Consider the following 20,589-nt stretch of genomic DNA (forward strand, 5'->3'; position numbering starts at 1 on the left):
TAGCTCAGATGGGGGTTGGAATGAATGGTGATCAGGTCTGTCTGTCCCTGTCCTTCTACCACCACTTCTCCCAAGGCTACCCTGACCCACACTCTTCTTACAGCATGAACAGAGGGTACTGTGGGTGGATCCACTACTTTTAGATTACCTAGGACATAACCTGTGGGAACTGGGGGACACACTATGGTCACCTGTCATCGCATTAGGTCACAGACTGAGCCTATGGGGCCAGTGGTCACATCCATTCACTAAATAACAGTGCCCTGTGGGGTCAGCACTTCAAGGTTACTGTCTTCCAATGTATCTGTCTGCCAGGTGGCTACACCTGTCACTATATTGGGAGGAATGCAAACAGCTGTAGTGGGAAAGAAGTTTTGTAAGAGTTTCTCTTAGGACTGTCAGCATAGCCTACATCTCATACCCACAAGGGCTCCATATGTACTTCTGATCATCATTCATTAATCCCTTTTGCACCTCATGTCTAGCACCCATGCCCACAAGCTTCAGTGCTTCTATCCTTTCATCTGCAGACTGCTCTATCAAACAACCCAGGGCTGTGCTCCCTTTGCACTGAACTGAGGTATTTAAAATCCAGAGGGTCCTTAATAGCTGCATAGTCCATCCTTGAAAAGTTCTTTCTGTGTGTTTCTATTTAAGACTTTTTTCAGTGGTCTATTGAAAAGGGTCTGACAGATACCATATACTCTGCGTATACTCAAACACACAACTGCATGGCCTCAGTGAAAAATGCAGGGCCTCTATCTCTTTGAATGTCATCAGGCTATCTGAAGACATGGCACAGCCTCTTTTCTAGGGCGGTCATGGTGTTTGCTGAGCAAGGGCACCATACTGGAAAGGTGGAAAGGTCAGTTCATATCTAATGCATGTGTCCACAGTAGTAAGGGCATATTTACATCCTTGGGAGCTTGGGGAAGGTTACATATAGATTCCAAGTGCCACACTTGTGTAGGGCTGTCCTCAAGGAACATACCCCGATTGTCAGTTTTGTGCACAGGCCTAAAGTTGAAAAGAACCACAGTTCTTAATGGCAGTGGTGGCTTCCAAAGGTGGAAAAGTGATTATTTATTTCCAGGCCCAATGAATAATAGTGGCAATGTTGTCCTGGTCTGTTTGCTGATGGACCCAAAATGTAACTGGGACAATATGTGCAATGTCTGCTACTTCACTGTTGTCTACTGTCTCCGATTTTTCAGTGCAATTGTTATTTTTTATTATTATTATTTTTTAGAGATAGAGTTTTGCTCTGTCACCCAGGCTGGAGTGCAGTGGTGTGATCTTGGCTCACTGAAACCTCTGCATCCTGGATTCAAGCGATTCTTGTGCCTCAGCCTCCCGAGTAGTTAGTATTACAGGCACGTACCCCAAGCCTGGCTAATTTTTGTATTTTTAGTAGAGATGTGTTTTCGTCATGTTGGCCAGGCTGGTCTCAAATTCCTGACTTCAAGTGATTTGCCCACCTCAGCCTCCCGAAGTGTTGGGATTACTGGTGTAAGCACCCACACCCAGCCCCTCACTGCAGTTTTGATTTATTGCTAATTCCATGGATGTTTGTTGATGTATGGACCTTTCTTGTGTTCGTCAAAATGGGTGACAAATAGGTTGGAGTATATTGTCAGTTTCTGCCAAATTATAGCATCCTAAACAGGGGCGCTTCTGATTGTCCAATTAACCTGGCCAAGATCATAACCATATGGCCATGCCATTAGCTACTTCCTAAGAGTCAGTAAAGATGTAGCACGATTCAATGTCAAGAGTGTGGGACACCACTAGCCAAACTGCATTTAACTCACAGCATTAGGAACTGCAACCATCTATATTCTGTGATGATGCCTCCTGTTTTCATGTTGACACTGGCAAAAATCCATTTCCCTCCTCAAGGCTTCAGCTTTGTAAAGCCATTTGTAATCCGGTAGAAGGTATCAAAGCCTGTAACCTGTAATTGTGATTTTTATTTGCCATTGCAGTTGAATGAGTTAGACACCATTCCACCTGCAGGATATCTGGTCACCTTCTCATGCAACTTGCCTAATCTGGGCCCAGTCTTGGATGTACCATTTCTGTTTGATGATGCAACTTTGCTAGGCTGATGTTCTCTAATGTCTAGGCTGCTGTTAACCAAGGACAAAATGGGAACTTCTGGTCAGTGTACAACCACAGCATGTTGGGTCAGCCTTTCAGTTTCCACCAGGGCCCAATAACAGTCTAAAATCTGTTTTCCAAATAGGATGTAGTGTGTGGTTGTTTTGGGGACCTATGAGTTTGAAAATCCAGGGCTTATTGAAGCCTACTGTTCTTTTTATTTTTGCCAAAGGCTTAAGTCAACTTGATCTCCCAACACTTAGACTTGTAATTCAAATGGGTAGGCAGGTTCTAATGGGTCAGGGACAAGGCCTGAGTAATAGATTGCTATAAAGGCTGGAATGCCTTATCCTCCCTGGGCCCCTAGTGGAAAATAGTTGCTTTTCTGGTTATCTGGTGGGGGGGACCATCAGAATGCCCAGGTGGGTTATGTGTTGTCACCAATATCTAAAAAGTCCAATCGGATATTGGTTCTTCTTTTTCATATTTGGTCAGGTTAATGCTAACAATTTTTGACAGAGAGTCTCTGGCATCTAGTTTGGATTCTAGCCCAGGTGGACTTTACAAAGGTCACCTGTTGGGCTGGTCCCTGGATTTTGTTGGGGTCAATTTCCTAGCCTGTTTGTTGCATATCTGTGACTATTAAGTCCAATGCCTCTTGTGTGGTCTGCTCATTGAGGGCCACAGTGAGTATGTAATCTATGTAATGGATACATAGGACTCCTTTGGGCAAGGGCACAGTAGTCAAGTCCAATCTCCTTCATAGATGGCATATCAGGTGAGTTCAAATACTCCTGTCACAGCACTGTAAATGTATATTGTAATGTACCCTGCCATGCAAATGCAATTGTACATGCATTTCCATTTATGTGGCAAGGTACAAATGCAAATGTATCTTGACATGTAAATGCAAATTTATATTTATCTTTCAAAGGGATTGGGAGTGCATGAAGAATGACTTCATACTATATGCTGACAGTCTCCGTGTTGTATTTGGTCACTGTGATGATATCTAAAATTGCTGGTGCTAATAGGTCCATCACAGTGTTTAGCCCTGAAGAGTAAACTTTCAAGTGACAGGTCCCACTGTCTTTCTTAAGTGGTTAAATCTAACTGTTAAAACTGAGAAGTTTGCCTGCTATTTGCACGTAGTGAAGAGTATGATGTCCTTCTCCTCCACAGGAATGTGATATTGGCTTTATCGTATTATGATGTGTGGGGAGACATGGTGGCTCTAAGCGATAGACTTATCCTAGTGGGATGGCTAAAATGTTTACTTTATTTGGGATGTAGCTCAGTAGGCATTGTGGGATTGTACATTGCATTTGGAGATCAATTTTCTAATACATTCAGCTGGAATCACAACCAGTGGCTCAATTAATGGCTCAAATAGACCTAGTCATAAGCAAGCAAGCACCTTTCCACTTAGTATCTCCTTAGCTCCCTGAAAATCTCCCAAAGCCACCTAGTGTCAATGCTTTTCTGCAGGACCAGGAACCACAGTGACATGGGTCCCAGTGTCTAGCAGAGTCATGTAAGTTAAAGTCCCCCACACCATATTTACTCTAACAGGTTCACGGGGCCTCCAGACTCTAGAGGGCAGGTGGAGATCTTGGTCATACTTCTATGACTGTTTCAGTTTAGAGAAGTTTGAGTTGAAGATCGTAATATCTCTGCCTGGGAAGATGACTCCCCTGGAGAGGCTGAGGTGGACATCAGTTCCTCCTCTGTCTATAAAATAATCAAAACTGTTTTTAGACAATTGAGTATCATCTAATTCCCCACTCTTGGGCCCATACAACCATGAGCCCATCGCCATCCTGCACAAGGCAGTGGTAGCCTCATCCTCCCTATGCCAGGAGTGTATAGGAAGCTTAGGCGTATCATACTGGGTGGGGTATGAGGTTAGAATGCTAAATGCCAGACAAAAAAAAAAAAAAAAGAAAGAAAGAATCTGGTTTGTCACCTTGGCAATCTGGAGCTGTGGCTAGTTGGATGAGCCTGGGCATGTACTCCAACATTAGGTTGTGAGTCAATCTACCCAAGCTTTGTCATTCCTTCCCTGAGAGCAAAACACTCTATCCCCTGTTCAACAACTACCTCAAATAGCCAAGACAACATGTTCTCTCCTGGTTTCTGCCACCACCAGTCCCTTGAGATCAAAATTTCTCTTTCTGTGAAGGAACAAACTGGATGGTTTTGTTTTAAGCAACTCCATCATTCATGAGCTCCTGCACATGTTGGTTCCTTCTCAAGTGCCTCAAAGACCATCTGAGTACCTCTGTCCCATAATCCTTTAAATACCTCAGGGTCTCACTGATCACTCACTTCCATAGCTATCCTCCAAGGTTGAGTGATTGCATAAGTGCCCCAAAACTAGGAGATCATGGACCTCATCCCTCTGTTTCCACATTCCTGTCTCTCTGTCTCAATACACACAGCCAGCTCACTCATATCAGTAGGAAGGGAGTGGGGTGTGACCTATACTCCACTTATCATCTTTCCTTCCCTGTAAATCATCCAGGTGCAAGTCCAGCCTCTGACTCCCAAGCTAATATCTCTGCCTTGGGCTGGGTAGTAAGGGATATTTACTCACTTTACCAAACCATGGTCCTGGCAGACTGAACATATTCACTGTGCCATGCATGCTAGTGTATTTTGGCAATGGCATTCTTACTATATATCGCCAGCAGAAGAATAGATGGGCTAGTCAAATCCCGTTTAATAAACTTTTTATCTTTATCATTCTTTATTTTTTGTATGTATAAGTTTTTTCAACTGGCTAAAGAGTATGAAAAAAGGTGACCATCTTTAAGCATATTCCCTTAACTGCATTCCTCCTTTGAATTGGAATCTGAAAATTGTTTGTTAAACTATGACTGAACTTCACAAAGTAGAGAATTCTTGGGTTCTGTGAATTGACATGTTAAAAGCAAGCTCTCAGTGGTGGTTGCCAAGGCTTTAATCAGAGAAAAGTGACTCAGTTTGAAGTAGTTTGAGTTCAAATAAAAGATGTGCTAAGATTTCAGATATGGTACTTTATTTTGAAACTGTGCAGCAGATTTAATCCGAAAATAGGTTTAAACACTTGTTAGCATTACCTATTGAGTTATATCAGGAGGATTTTACATTTTGTGTTAAATATTGCGTGCTATGAGGTTGGATTTTGTGTCAGATAGGATAAAATATAGAGTTTACAGTTTCTAAAATATTTGGATTTGTTCTATATCTGAAAATTTATAAGTATAAATTAACAGCAATATTAACATCTATTGTATTTTTACAGACACTGATATAACAGTTTTCCTGTTTGTACAAATTAAAGTTTACTGTATTTATTCATGCATAAAATTTGTTTGAATCTTATTCCACTCATGTGATTTTCTGCTTTTCAAGAGATTTTCTGCTTCTCTCTGAAGAGGAAGAAGCTGTCACATTTTACAAGCAGCTGTTTATTCTTCAGAAACTGAACACGCATTGCAAAACATTGCCTTAAATTTAATTACTGCTTATGCCAGTTTGTTTTTCTTCAGTTTGTAGCAGAACGAAATGAACTGCCTCAGTTTCATTCACTGATTTTATATACATCAGAAAAGTTATTTTATTTTATATTAGGTTTTGAATGTTTAGTTATGTGTATTTGTCAAAAATAAGACAAAATACATATTTAGGTATTTAGGTATAAGTTATTTAACTAACCATTGTCCTTTGGAGCTGAGTTTTCATCCAGAATACTATCATAGCAAACTACTGGATAAAATATATAATCATTTACAAATGTGTTGGTAATAATAGGGTACATACCATTAAGGATAATTTTATCATTTCCTATATTAGAAATATTATTTTATCATATTTTCAGGAATATTTAGTGCAGAAGTTATAAGCTATGTTTTTATAAGACTTTGATGTACATTTTTCAAAACCTTTAGAAATCTTAAATTACTCATATACTAATATTCCCTTATATTAAAAATATTCATTGGAGGATTGTGTTGTGTGTTACCAGGTACTGAATACACTCTGTTTGTGTGTTACAAGGTACTGAATACACTCTGTTGCACAAGTAAAAAATGTCCCTCCTTTCTTGGAGTTTCTTATAGTCCTTGAATTTAACTCATGGAATAGCATTGGCATTTAAATGAAAGACATAAAATATAAAACATGTATAATTTATTTTAAAAAGAAAGGTACTTTGTTACTTTCAAAATGAGATATATACACTATTTTGTGGATGACATATGAAAAAAATCTCTTCCTCTAGACGCCTGGTTAGAAGACATATTATCAGCCAACTCCAAATCTTGACTGCCTTTTTATCTGGCCTGTATGTCATTACTTTGGTTAAGATCTACCATGATTTCAATAGCAACAAAAACTAGAGGACAGCTGACCTGAGGAAATGTGGAATCTAAGATATTCTTTTTTGTTTTCTAAGTTGCTTCCGTTTTCCTAACTGATTTGGAAAAGGAATAGGCATACCACACCACATTCATACCTGTGGATTCCTTTAACCATTACTTTTGTTTTACTTTATATTCTTGAAGTAAAAGCACAATGTTACCTTAATCTTTATCAATATGGTTTAGTATTGCTAATGATCCACCAATAGCAAAATAATAGAAAAATACTAAGCTTTAAAATAAGTTTAACTGTTAAAAAGATATTATCATTAATTAACAATAGTCTTGTACTAAATGAAAATATCAATTAGAATTACCATAAAATTATGTTTATATCATTTTCTAATAAATATGAAGATAAGCACTAACAGATAAAGTTTATTTTTAAACTATTTTATTTTTTATTCTTGTTTTATTACTTCTGTAAAATAAAATTTTGATGGTTTTGAGCACAGAATGCCCAGTTTCATTATTATATTTATAAGATATATAGTTTTTGTAAGGTCTTTGGGATTCTCAGTGTACGTGAAACCTACCAAACATGGCAAAGATGATGTTGAGGACTGTTAGATAAAGGGGTTACTTAAAGGACTATTATTTTCTTTGGGGAGTCCCTAGTTTAGTGGAGTAGGGCAGGGGTCCCTAATGCTCCTGGCTACAGACTGGTACCTATCCATGGCCTGTTAGGAAGTGGATTGCATAGCAGGATGTGAGCGGTGGGTCAGCAAGCATTACTGCCTGAGCTCCACTTTCTGTCAAATGAGTGGTGGCTTTAGGGTCTCATAGGAGTGCAAACCCCATCGTGAACTGCATATGCAAGGGATCTAGGTTGTGTGTGCCTTATGAGAATCTATTAATAACTAATGCCTGATGATCTGAGGTGAAACAGTTTCATCCTTAAGCCATCCCCCACCCCTTCCCAGTCCATGGATAAATTGTATTCCACAAAACTGGTTCCTGGTGCCAAAAAAGCTGGGGACCTCTGGAGTAGAGGATAATTTAAGGTTTAATGATACAATTTTAATAGTAAAAATGTGTAATTCTTTTAGAAATATGGAATATGTCCTGTTTTATCCCTGAGGAATGACTACAATAGAAAATCACGCCTGATAATTTTGATAATGTAGATGATCAAAAAAAAATTTTTCTCTGGGATGAAATTCATAAAACCAATTCTTAGTCCAAATTTTCTTTGGCTAGTGATGAAAATGTCGTGTTATCCTATTCCTTGTGGATATATAAAGAATGACAGAAAAAAAGGTGGTTTCGGAAGTTTAGTGTTGGCTTTACATATCTTGGTTAATTCTATCCTGCAAATACATTTTAAAGCATGAGTTTTCTTAGCCTTCTGTTGGTGAGATCTCTTTTTTTTTTTTTTTTTTTGTATTATTTAAAAGATCCAGGCAGAATTAGAAACCCCCATCTTAGGCAAAGAGGTAGGAAAAAAAGGAGCTGGTTGATGGACAACACAACTGGTTGCTATTTCCCACCCCTGAAATCATCTGCCTCCCTTCACATTTAAGATGACTGACAGTGTCAGTGTCCAATTATAGCATTACTTTTTTTTCATTTGGGAGAGTAAGAGAAATGTTCTTGTATCTTCTGGCATTTCAAAATATTAGGCATGCTAAAAATTGTAATGCATATATCAAAATGTAAAGATTGAGACTAGTTTATGCTTTTCCTCTCTTTACTGTGACATATGATTTTTTCCAGGGGATTTTCATGCCTCAGATTTTGCCATATCATGATCTCTCAATAATTGCTCATTAAATTCAAGTATTTTCACATGAGAGATATTTTATCATGTAACAAATGGTCACAGACTCCCTCAGGATTTCCAAGGCAGGTAAGTCCAAAGAACTTTCAACTCACAATACATCAAAGACCGTTTTCATATATCATGTCTGATAAGCCTAATAATTCTCCTAGCAGGTAGACTAACCTACATATTGAGGAAAACCTTTTTTCTTCAATCAAAGGAATTCTCTGTAGATATTTAGAGAAGCAACCAGTTTCTTGAAATGACATCTCCTGTGTCAGAGTTTGGTTTAGAAGGAGGCCTATTGAATTTATTGCTCCTTTTTCTACAACAAATTATTCTTATTAGTTCTAAAATTATTACTTTGTATGCTAAATTTAAGATGCTCTTATGCCTGTCTTACTTGTCTTCAGAGAGTGTCATTTCTTTAGATGTAGTTCCTAATGCAGTATCTTGCTTTTAGTTGTTGGATTTGTTGGAACCTAAGACAAATATTGAATTTAAATTTTAAAAATAGAACTTAAGATTATAGTTCTGCAGACTGAATTTCAGATTTTTACTTCGAATATGTACAAAATGTATGGGAAAAAATAAATTTGTGTCACACAAAGTATGTAATTATTGAGTCAAACTCTTGTTTGTCAGTATTTTTATATTTTACTAAAATTATTTGTGAGTACCTTGCGTATCTTGTCCTTGCATACTTACAACTATGAAGATTAGTGGAGCTAGAAAATATGTGAAAACGTTTAACAGAAATGCTCCTTTTTGAATTTTATATGTACTCTCCATCCCTTGATTTACAAAGCTAGTAGCAACTGTTGCCTCAGGGGAAGTAATATAGCATTGGACAAATAAGTTGGAGATGATTTATGAGTTTCAAATTAGATTTGTTACAGGTTCACAGGAAAAAGCTCTGGAGCTACCATTTTTTTGCAGAAATCTGACTTTTTGAAAAATAAAAATATTTGTTGATCTCAAATCTGAGAGGTAGGATGACTTGGACTATAAAATACCTAGCGGACCTAAGTGTTTTTTTCCTGCCACACAATTGATCCTCGATTGCAAATGGCAAGTGGAAGGTTGGGTGCCACTTACTGGGACTCTACTATAATCGCTACTGAGTGCTCCAAAAGATCCCTGTTGGATCTTTGACTGCTCTTGGGGTAAAAACCCTTCTTAGAGAATGATAAAACATCTTAGATTTGTTCAGGACTTTTAGAGCAACAGAGTCTGTGCTGAACTTGTGGTTGGGACTCTCCCCAGTGTCAGCCCTGGAAAGAGTCCCCAGCTCTGCGAAATGGCTTCAGTAGTGTGAAAATCACTCATGGTATATTTAGGAAGAGGGATCTAAGAGTCTCCTAGTTACCTGGCTTCCTCAGACTCACTGAGCTTCCACATGATCTTCTCAGTTTCCTTTCTGTTCTAAGGATGAGGACCAGCAAGTGGGCCTTGCCTTCTCTCCTTGTTATTGTATCGCTTTGCCTTTTGTCTATGGGCAAATGTGTTTGCCTGATCACTTTTGTGTTCTTTGGGGCCTGAAAAGTGTTCCAGATAGCAAGTAATACGTAAGTACAAATTGTTTTGGAATCTCTTTGAGTGTTGTTAAACTTCTTTAATAAATCAGATGGGTTTTGTTTGTAAAAGTAAAAATTTGGAGTTGAAATGCACAGATCTTCCCACATTGCCCATTTTGCTCTGTCATTAAAACATAGGTGCTCAGAAAGTTGTATTTTGAAATAAAGACTAGAATTTGGGGGAAAAAGGAGAAAATATCATATAAAGACTGGTTTTACTAAGCATTTAATATGTGACTATACCTACGTTTGAGAAAATATAGGATAGCGTTATATCTATCATATCACTTTTTATAGAATGTTTTACAAACATCTTGACCATCTTCACAATCACATTAATATTGTATTTATTTTTCCTTTGAGAATGGATGAAATAGCTAATGCAATCATTATTGGCTACAGTCTTTTCAAGTTCTCTTTTCCAGTGCAATACAACTGACTTTTATAATTTTCATTATATTTATTTCCACAAAACCAGTTTTTTTAAAGTGTTGTGTGTGTGTGTGTGTGTGTGTATAAAGCTTCTAAAACCTTTATAAATGACAGTTACTAAAAAATAAAAAAAAAATTTGCAAACTGAAAGTAAATTGAGTTTGGAGTAGCAGAGCTCATCTTAATGAAAAGAATGTAAGAATTAAATGTGGAAATTTGGAAGTCAGATCGTGTTAGATTCAGCTCAGCTTTGCCAGGTTTTAGCTGTGTGAACTGGGCCAAGTTAGGAAACTTCTTGAAGTTTCAATTCCTCTTCTTTGAAAGAAGAATGTAAGAGTAACAGTGAGGATCAATTGAGGTAATGCATAAAAAGTGCTAGCATAGGCCCTGGCTTAACACAAATACTTAATAAATGGTAAGCAAAACGTTCCTGAGGGCAAGAACTCAGTTCTCATAATTGTTATTTCCCCAATGACTAGAACTGTGTTTCCCATATATTTAGTACTCAACTATTTATTAGAGAAATAAATTTCAATATCATTATTATTATAACGTTCAAAGTAGACTAGAAACTTACATAAATAAATATACACATAATTGAATAAAACAATTATGTTAGTTATGAAACTAAATATAAAGCAGAGAATCAGCAAAAAGAAGACTAATGAAACAGATTTCTAAAGAAGGAAAACATTTTCATGCTGAGGAGAAATTTATTGTATCAAGGATTACAATTATTAAAATAATATCATCAAAAAGTTGGTATTGTGGAATTATGTTGACAAGTAATATAAATTTTCTCTTTTTAAATTAAATTAAATTAAATTAAATTAAATTAAATTAAATTAAATTAAATGTATTTATTTATTTTGAGACAGAGTCTCGCTCTGTTACCCAGACTGGAATGTAGTGGCGCGATCTCGGCTCAATCCCACCGGATTCAAGCAATTCTCCTGCCTCAGCCATGCCGAGTATCTGGGCTTACAGGCATGTGCCACCACGCTCAGTTATTTTTTGTATTTTTAGTAACGATGAGGTTTTGCCACGTTGGCCAGGCTGGCCTCAAACTCCTGACCTCAAGTGTCCGCCCACCTTGGCCTCCTAAAGTGCTGAGATTACAGACGTGAGCCATAGCACCTGGCCATAACATTTCTAATAAATTAATTTTTACTTTTGTATAAGGACAAAGTGATAATCTTTCTGTCCATTATAAAAATTTAGTTTATTATAGCTACAGTATTATTATAAATAAATATGAACAACAGCTCTGGCGAGCAGTCCACAAAACTGTTATTACATTTTCAATTTAATTTTTATAAATGCTGATAAGACAAAAATATTTAAAAAGAGATACATTCAAAAAGAAGTACTTTAAATACTTTATAACAGTAAGAGTACACATAGCATGCGTTCACATAGATAATGCTTTGTAAATATGGCCACAGATGTAACAGCTTCTAGAAGAGATTCTTCACAAATATTACTAATGAAAAATGCATCTGAAATAATATAAAAAAATTTCTTTCACACTTATAACTAAATATGTCTACTGTACTAGACAGGCTATGAGACTTTAAATAACTCACATTTGGTCTTTGGATTTGACATTTGACTGTGATTCCTTTCCACAGCGACTGAATCAGGAGTTAGCATCTTAGACAAAGGCAATCTTAGACTAGACTTATGAGTAATAATAAATGGCAAAAATCATACAAGCAAGCACACACCTACCCAGTGGGAACAATCGCTCTTTGATAGTGACAATATAGTTCAGTCATGTCCTTTCTGGTTGAGAGTTTTAAATATAATACCTAGACAGAAAGCCACAGAAGTATGTCTACAGAATCAGTACTGGGAATAGGAGGAGGAAGACAGAGTGGGAATACAGCAGGGTTGTTAAGACGGAGGTAACACCAGAAGAGGGATGTCAGTTTGATACCTGAATTGAGTTTTAGCAAAGCTTTCATGTGTGATTTCTGGGGGAAAAAAAAAAAAAAAAAAACACTTTGCTTCCTTATTTTCCAGTACACACTCTCTAAAATAAATTCTCATCATGAAATATAACTTGAGGTTGCTTCTATTGCTTATAATTTGAACTAATCTATGTTATTTTTATCTTCAGAAATGTTTTAAGAATTTAAACCACTAGTTTCATCTTGAAATCAAAATAATTAAAAGATCTTTTCCGCCACACACACACACACACAAAACCAGTATCGGAGATGTAATAAACCATAGTTATTCCACAGCATGCTGTTGTTCAGTAGTTGTAGGGATTTTGTAAAATCTTATACAACTTAAAGTTTTCTGTAGCAGTTTTATAAAAAATGGATATTAGTGATACAATTGACATTGGTTTAAACTGCGCGAGTCCATTTATACATATATTTTTTTCTATAACTACATTGGAAAAACTTTTGAGGATTTGCAACATTTGAAAGCACTCATAGGTGAACTGCATAGCCTAGAAATGTCAAACAAAATTAAGAAAAATTTGTGTATGTCTTAATGTATAAAATATATATAGGTACTAGTTGATTTTTTTATAATAAAACATCCACAAATCTATTAAGAGAGGTTAAATTTTATCAAAATGAATGCACATAAACACAGACCTCACGTGGTATCACAGTAGAAGTTTATGTAAACAAGTGTAAGAATTTAATATTAAATCATAACAGCATAAAATTAACTGTAGTATGTAATGCACTACTGCTATAATTTCATAGCTGTCTCCGGTGCTATTGCAGTGAGCTCAAATGTTGTGAGTATCTCTCAAAATTCTGTGACTCTAATTATCTCCATGTGAGCAGTTCTGTTCAGTAAATTGCATACTGCGGTAAAAAGTAATCCCTCATGGTTCCCCTGTATTTTTCATTGTGTTTAGCAAAATACAGTAAACCTTGAATAACATCGTGAGATGCATACAAAGAACAAGTGATGCTGAAAGTGCTCCCAAGAAACAGAAAAGTCATGATATTACAGGAAAAAGTTGAATTGTTTGATATGTACTATAGATCTAGATCTCCAGCTGTGGTTGCTCAACATTTCAAGATAAATTAATATGGTGTAAAGACCACTGTGAGAAAAAAAATAAAAAAGGGAAAATTGTGAAGTCCTGGCTGCAGTTATGCCAGCAAGTGTGAAAATCTTGTGCTTCTTGCAAAATATCTTTGTATCTCCTATTAAAAATGGAGCTTTTATGTGGGTACAGGATTGTTATAAGAGAGGCATATCTATAGACTCTCATATGACTTGAGAAAAAGTGAAATTATTATATGACAACTTAAGGTAAAAGGAAGGTGAAGGATCTAAAGCTGGAGAAGTTAATTCCAGCAAAGCACGATATGATAATTTTAGAAAGTGGTTTGGCTTAAAAATGTCAAGATAACAGGAGAAGCAGCTTCAGACAACCCAGAAGCAGCAGGCAAGTTCCCAGACGCCACTGAGAAAATCATGGAAGAGAAAGAACATCTGCCAGAACACGTTTTTAATGCAGACAACAGTGCCTTATTCTGGAAAAGAAAAATCCCACAAAGATCGTTTATTAGTTGAAAAGAAATAAATGCTTCTGAACCAGTGTCAAACAATGAAGAAGAAGATGTTAGAAGTGGTACCAGAAAACAAATTGACAGACAATCTGGCAGAAGCATTCTGATTATTTGTGACTGCTTATGATTTCTTTTATGACATGGACACTTCTATGGGCACTGAAAAAAAATCAAACGGTGGAAGGAGGATTATACAGTATAGAAACGTTTTTAGAGAAAAGAAAAAGCACAAAAAGAGTCAGACAGAAATTAGGCTGTATTTCCATAAAGTTGCATGTAGCATACTTGCTTCTCCTGTTTCCTTTTACCTCCTCCACCCTCTGCCTCTGCCACACCTGAGACACCAAGACCCACCTTTCCTCTTCCTCCTTCTTCTCAGCCTACTCAATGTGTAGAGGATAATATGAAGACCTTTATAACAATCCACTTGCACTCCACTTCCACTTAATGAACAGTACATTTATTTTTTCCTGTTTATGATTTTCTTAATAACATTTTCCTTTCTCTGACTCACTTTTTGACAAGAATATATTATACAATGCACATAACATACAAAATATGTGTTGATTGATTTTTCATTATTGATAAGGCTTCCAGTCAATGATCAGTCGTTAAGTTTTTGGAAATTCAAAAGTTACATGTAGATTTTTTTTTTTTTATTGTGTGTAGCAGTAGGGGTGGGAGTTGGTACCCCTAACCTGTGTATCAGGGGTCAACTGTATTTGAAAGGAGCCAGATAGGCAATTTTGTTTTTTCTCCTTTATACCCAGTATTTTAATAATTACAATAGTTTTGTTACATAAGAGCTATAGAGACTTTCAACTTATTTTAGTCTCTACACTAATAGACTAGAGCTTATCTTTAATCTTCATTCCTACATGCTATTTTAAGCCAAGTGTTAGTGTTAATGTTAGCAATATTTGAATCAAGATATCAAATAGTAGTAGCTGTTTTTTTTTGTTTTTGTTTTTTTTTTAAATACATCTGTGTTTACATCTCTTCTGGATTATATTTTAATAATGAGTTAACTAGGCAACTGGAGAAATGCATTTTCTCTTTATAGACCAAACAACGGCAATTTACCTGGACCTGGAATGGATTTCTTACCAGTTGTGAAAATGTAAAGCAATGAGGAAAACATTTTCCTAGGGAATGGTTTAATGATTTGTTTGTGGGGCAACAAAAGCACTACTACTCTCTATACTTCTGGATTAATACTGGTATTATAAACAGTATTATAATAAATAAAAGTAAAAATAAACTAACAGTGATAATGAAACAGGGTATTTCCCTGACCCCTTTGTGGAAGGGAACTTTAGTACAGGAGCGCTGGAGTCAGTTGGCCTCCCCAGCGAGTGGGTGCAGGAACCAGGAGAGTGTTTTTGGGTGCCGGCAGGAGTACCAGCCTTGTGGCAGTATCTAGGGTGTGGTCTGTGTGACCCTTGAAGCCCCAGAAGAAGTGTTACAGTGCTGTTTTAGCTCGCCCATCCACGGGCAGCTTGCGTGTTGACAGTTCAGTGGGCCCTCTGCCTTTTCATGTGAGACAGCTGCCTTCCACCAGTTAGGGTGAAGGGTCAGTGTGACAGCCTTTTGCATCTGCACTCGTGGAACCCAACCAAGCTCTTGTCCGGTGTCCAGGAGAAATGAAGTCACACAAACGAATTGGAGAATGGTAAATGTGGAGGATTTTATCACTAATAGAAGTGACTCTCAGTGGGAAGGGGAGCTGGAAAGGGGATAGAGACAGAAGGTAATCTTCCCTTGAAATCTGGCTGTCTCTGGCTGGATTCTTCTCTGAAGTTACACTGTCAACCTGTTCCTCTGAAGTCAAGCCACTTCTCTCCAATGTCCAACCATAGTCTCTGATGTCTTCCTACTTCTCTTCTCTCTGCCAGTTTAGCCTGGGATTTTTATACACACAGGATTGGAGGCAGGCAGGCCATGGGTGGTTTTAGAAAAGGCAACATTTGAGTCATGAGGGATGTAAGTTCTCATTTTGAGCCACAGTTCCAAACTTTTCAGCTTGAGCGTGTACCCTTCGCTAGGGACTCTCCCTCTTCTGTACAGAATTTCCCTGCCTCCTGTCCCTATCAATATTATAAATAGTACTATAAAGTGGTGTTATAGAGATGACTATAAACAATAGAAACTTACATTTCACAGTTCTGTAGGCAGGGGAAGCCAGATCAAAACAACAAGTTCCTGAAGATTCAGTGTCTAGTGAGTGCCAATTCCTCCTAGATGGTTTTTTCTCCAATGTCCTCACATGGCAGGAGGGGTAGAAAGGGCAAACAGCTTCCTTACACCTCTTTTGTAGATCACAAATTCCGCTGAGGAGGGGCGAACACTCCTAAAGGCCCCACCTCCTAATACAATCACATTGGGGATTACTTTTCCACATATAAAATTTATGGGACACCAACAGTCAGACCATAGTAGAGGAAACAGAGGCCTTCACTACTATGTATGACTGCAATGATCTGTTTACATAGTGAGGGGGCTGGCACAGTGGAGCTGAGGTTATAAGCCATTGGGCAAAACCACACTAGCACTATACTAATTTTTAAAAACTATACATTAGCATACAAGTGAGATTTGAAGGAGCTGGGGTTTTTGAACCCCAACCCTAATCTCAGGGTAGTCTCTAAGGACACAGTCATTAGGCATCTCTGGACTTGTGTAGCTGGTTTTCATTATTTGTTGGGATGGGATTATGTGCGTCTCTGAGTTTTTACTCTTATATCATCCTGTAATATGTTGATATTTAAAATGACTAGCCTGGTGAACATGGTGAAACCCCGTCCCTACTAAAAATACAAAAATTATCTGGGCATGGGGGCACAACCTGCAATCCCAGCTACTTGGGAAGTTGAGGCAGGAGAACTTTGCTTGAACCTAGGAGGTGGAGGTTGCAGTGAGCCGAGATCACGCCACTGCACTCCAGCCTGGGTGACAAAGACTCCATCTCAAAAAAAAAGAACCTCATACTACTTTTAAAATCAGATTTTAAAAACATAAAATCCATATACAGCTGTATATGAAATTGAGGGGTCAAAATAATTGTTCATGGGTAGATTTGAAACTAATTCATAAGAATATCTTAATTGCTTTCAACACTATATCTAGCAGAATAACTACATTAATTTTAATATTTTGTATATTTGCTTAAATATTTTTTGAATAAAGCACAATAGGATATGAGATTGCATAAATAAGTAACTCTGTCTCTCTCATCTAAATAAGTATTAAACTTTCTATTTGAAAGTTACATATAATTTGGAGTGAAATGATCATTTAAATCATTTTAACTCTCTTAATAAGATCACTTTGACTTGTATACACAGTGCTTAGGATGATAATACACTGGAGGAAAATATTATAAATGATATTGTACTACTTCCTGGATAAGCAAATTTTATCCCATTGACTTCAATTGCAAAAATAAACTAAGCCTAAACTACATGTTGGCGCAGTTCTAGGCATTGGGTATAGAGTAGTGACCAAAAATAGTCTTTGACCCTATAGAGTTCAAATGTAATTTGAATTCTTTGTAATCTTATTCAAGATTATGTTTGAACTCCATAGGGTCAAAGACTTTGTTTTGTTGAAACAAAGGAGTAAAAAGTAACAAAAAATTTAATAATATCAGGCGATAATAAGTATTCCAAAGACTAATAAGGGTGTGTGGATATAGAATATGAGATTACTGCTATTTAATATTAGCAAGTTAGAGTCTTTCTTGTAAGGTGACACATTTGAACAGGCACCTGAAGAAAGTGAGGGTGGAAATGGCAAGGTTCTGGGGCGAATGTGGGTTTGGTGTAGTGCAGGTACAGCAAGAAGATCATTGGATATTTTGCAGTAATATTGGGGTGTTAGGGAAGGAAGTGAAATCTGAGAGTTAGTCCAGATCAGAGCATATATTGCTGTTTCTAACTGTGCATGAAATGAGAAGCCATTACAAATTTTGACTGGGCATCATGGCCTGTGCCTGTAATGTCAGCACTTTGGGAGGCCAAGGCAAATGGATCACTTGAGATCAGGAGTTCAAGACCAGCCTGGCCAAAATGGTGAAACCCTGCCTTTACCAAAAAATACAAATGGTATCCAGGAGTGATGGCTCATGCCTGTATTTCCAGCTTCTTGGGAGGCTGAGGCAGGAGGACTGGTTGAATCTAGGAGGTGAAAACTGCAGTGAACTGAGATCGTGCCTCTGCACTCCAGCTTGGGTAACAGAGAGAGATCGTGTCTCAAAGAAAAAAAAAGAAAAAGAAAAAGAAAAAAGGAAAAAGAAAAAAGAAAAATTTTGAGTGAAGGTTGTTCATCTAGATTTAGCCAGTAAAAACACAGGATGCTTAGTTAAATTAGAACTGAAGCAGTGAATGATTTTTAAAAATTAATGTGTCTGAAATCTTGTATGGTCATATTTATGGTAAAATATTATTTGTTATCTAAAATTCAAATATACACATTATCTTGCATTTTAAAGAAATTATCTGCCATGTTGTAAATAAACTTTATGGTGTGGCAGAAGTGAAGTGGATTGAATCTATTTGAATGGATTCAAATACATTTACTCTTTTTAGTCTGAGGCTGTCCTATAAACTAGTTTCTAACATGGTAGAAACATGTAGGAAGATAGACGAATTTGAGTTATTTCAGCAAGGATCTATCTTGCACAGCTTTCTTCGGATATCAGTAATGCCTCTTTGATGTGTATATAATTTATTTCATCACAAAAATAAAATCATTGATTTTACATAAATATAGACATTTATTTTGAAAAAAAAAATCAGGAAGAAGGCAAAATAAGTTGAGCTGTAGAAAATTTAAACAATGGCTGGGCATAGTGGCTCACACCTGCAATCTCACCACTTTGGGAGATGGAGATGGAAGCATCCCTGGAGCTCTGGAGTTCCAGACCCGCCTTGTCAACTAGCAAAGCCCTATGTACACACACAAAAAAAAACTGGCCTGGAGTAGTGATGCCTGCCTGTAAGCGCCTGCCAGCTATTGGCAGTCTGAGGTGGGAGGATAGCTTGAGCCTGTGGGTCAAGGCTGCAGTAAGTCATAGTTATACTCCTGCACTCCAGTCTGGGTGACAGAGAGACACCCTGTCTCAGAAAGAAAAACAAAAAAAAAGAGAACAATACAATGAATGATTTTGACCTAATGTGCAAATTAGAATATTGTACCTAGTAAGTCTATATTATTTTTCAAGTATACACAATACATTTGCAAAGTTTATCTTATGCTAGACCCCTATGCAAATGTCAAAAACTTTTCAGAAGTGAAATCAATGTATGTTTTTATAAAACACAATTCAATTATACTCAATTAATGGCAATCTGTAAATAAAATATCCCCATATGTTTACATATTAAGGAATACATGAGTGTATTAAGAAAATATTTTTAATGAATAAAAAATAATGTATGTGAAGTACTGTTTGAGCTAAAACAGCATTTTGAAGAATTTAAAACTTTAAATGTATACTTGGTAATAAAATATCATCTCAGAAGTTTGTAAAATGAAGAGCAAAATGGGCTTAAAATGTAGACAGTAGAAAACTACACATTTAAGAGAACAATAAATAAAAAATGACCACACCATTAAGAAATTCAACAAAGCCAAAAATGTTTCTTCAAAAAGAATAACACAATTGATAAAACAGTATCTATTTGATGAAGAAAAACAAAGAAGAGAAAGAAACAAGGTATAAACACATAAATATCAGTAATAAGAAAGAATGAGCGATGAACAATGGGGTAGATAGTAAACATGTAATAAAAAAGGTGCTATAAATGATAGCAATCTAGTTAAAAATATTTATTAATTAATTAAATAGATAATTTTATAAAATTGACATTGGAAAAAGTAGTCTGTATTTTATAGAAATTGAATTGAATTTATAGAAATTAAATTAGTAGTCTGTATTTTATAGAAATTGAATCAGTCATCAAAGTATTGCTACAAACAAAACTGATGTTTTTGAGTGCCTATGATTCTGCCAAACAAAAAGGTAATACTTCCAATATTATAGAAACTTTTGTAGAGCATAGAAAAAGAAAGCTTAGCTCATTTTATGAGGCTGAAAAAATTTGACACCAAAATCTTGACAAGGATGGTATGAGAAAGAAAATTTGCCAGTCATTTTTACATAGTACCATAGGCATAACAATTCTCATTAAAAAAAAAAAAAAAAAAAAAAAAAAAAAAAAAACAACCTACAAGCCCAATACAGACATATGCAAATAGGAAAATACAACCTGAACAAACTGGATTTATTTCAGAAATATAAGTTTGCTTTCACATTAAACTGGATTTATTTCAGAAACGTAAGTTTGCTTTCACATTAAAAATGAATAAACATAAGTCAGTATCTCAACTGATAAAGGGTAAAATGTTGTGATCGCCTAGAAGCAGAAATAGTAATTGCAAAACTTCAACATTCATTCATCATAAAAGTAATAACAATCTCATGGCCTTTAGCAAAGTAGATATAGAAGAGAACTCCCTTAACCTGACAAAGGCTGTCTAAAAGCAAAATATAACAATTAAAAATCTTATAAGAGACCATTTTGCTTTTATCTTCGAAAACGTAAATGATCTAAAAACAGATAACCAAAAACCCTTCTGCAAGCTCCTATAATACACCTACTTGCCTTCTAGCATCTCTATGTTATATAAATACTTTGCCTTTTCTTCTATAGACGACTTCTCTGTGCTGTCAGCTAATATACTTGTTCCTACCCATTTGCCCT

The sequence above is a fragment of the Chlorocebus sabaeus genome, chromosome 25 (genome assembly GCF_047675955.1).
Source record: "Chlorocebus sabaeus isolate Y175 chromosome 25, mChlSab1.0.hap1, whole genome shotgun sequence".
NCBI classification, from domain to species: Eukaryota; Metazoa; Chordata; class Mammalia; order Primates; family Cercopithecidae; genus Chlorocebus; species Chlorocebus sabaeus.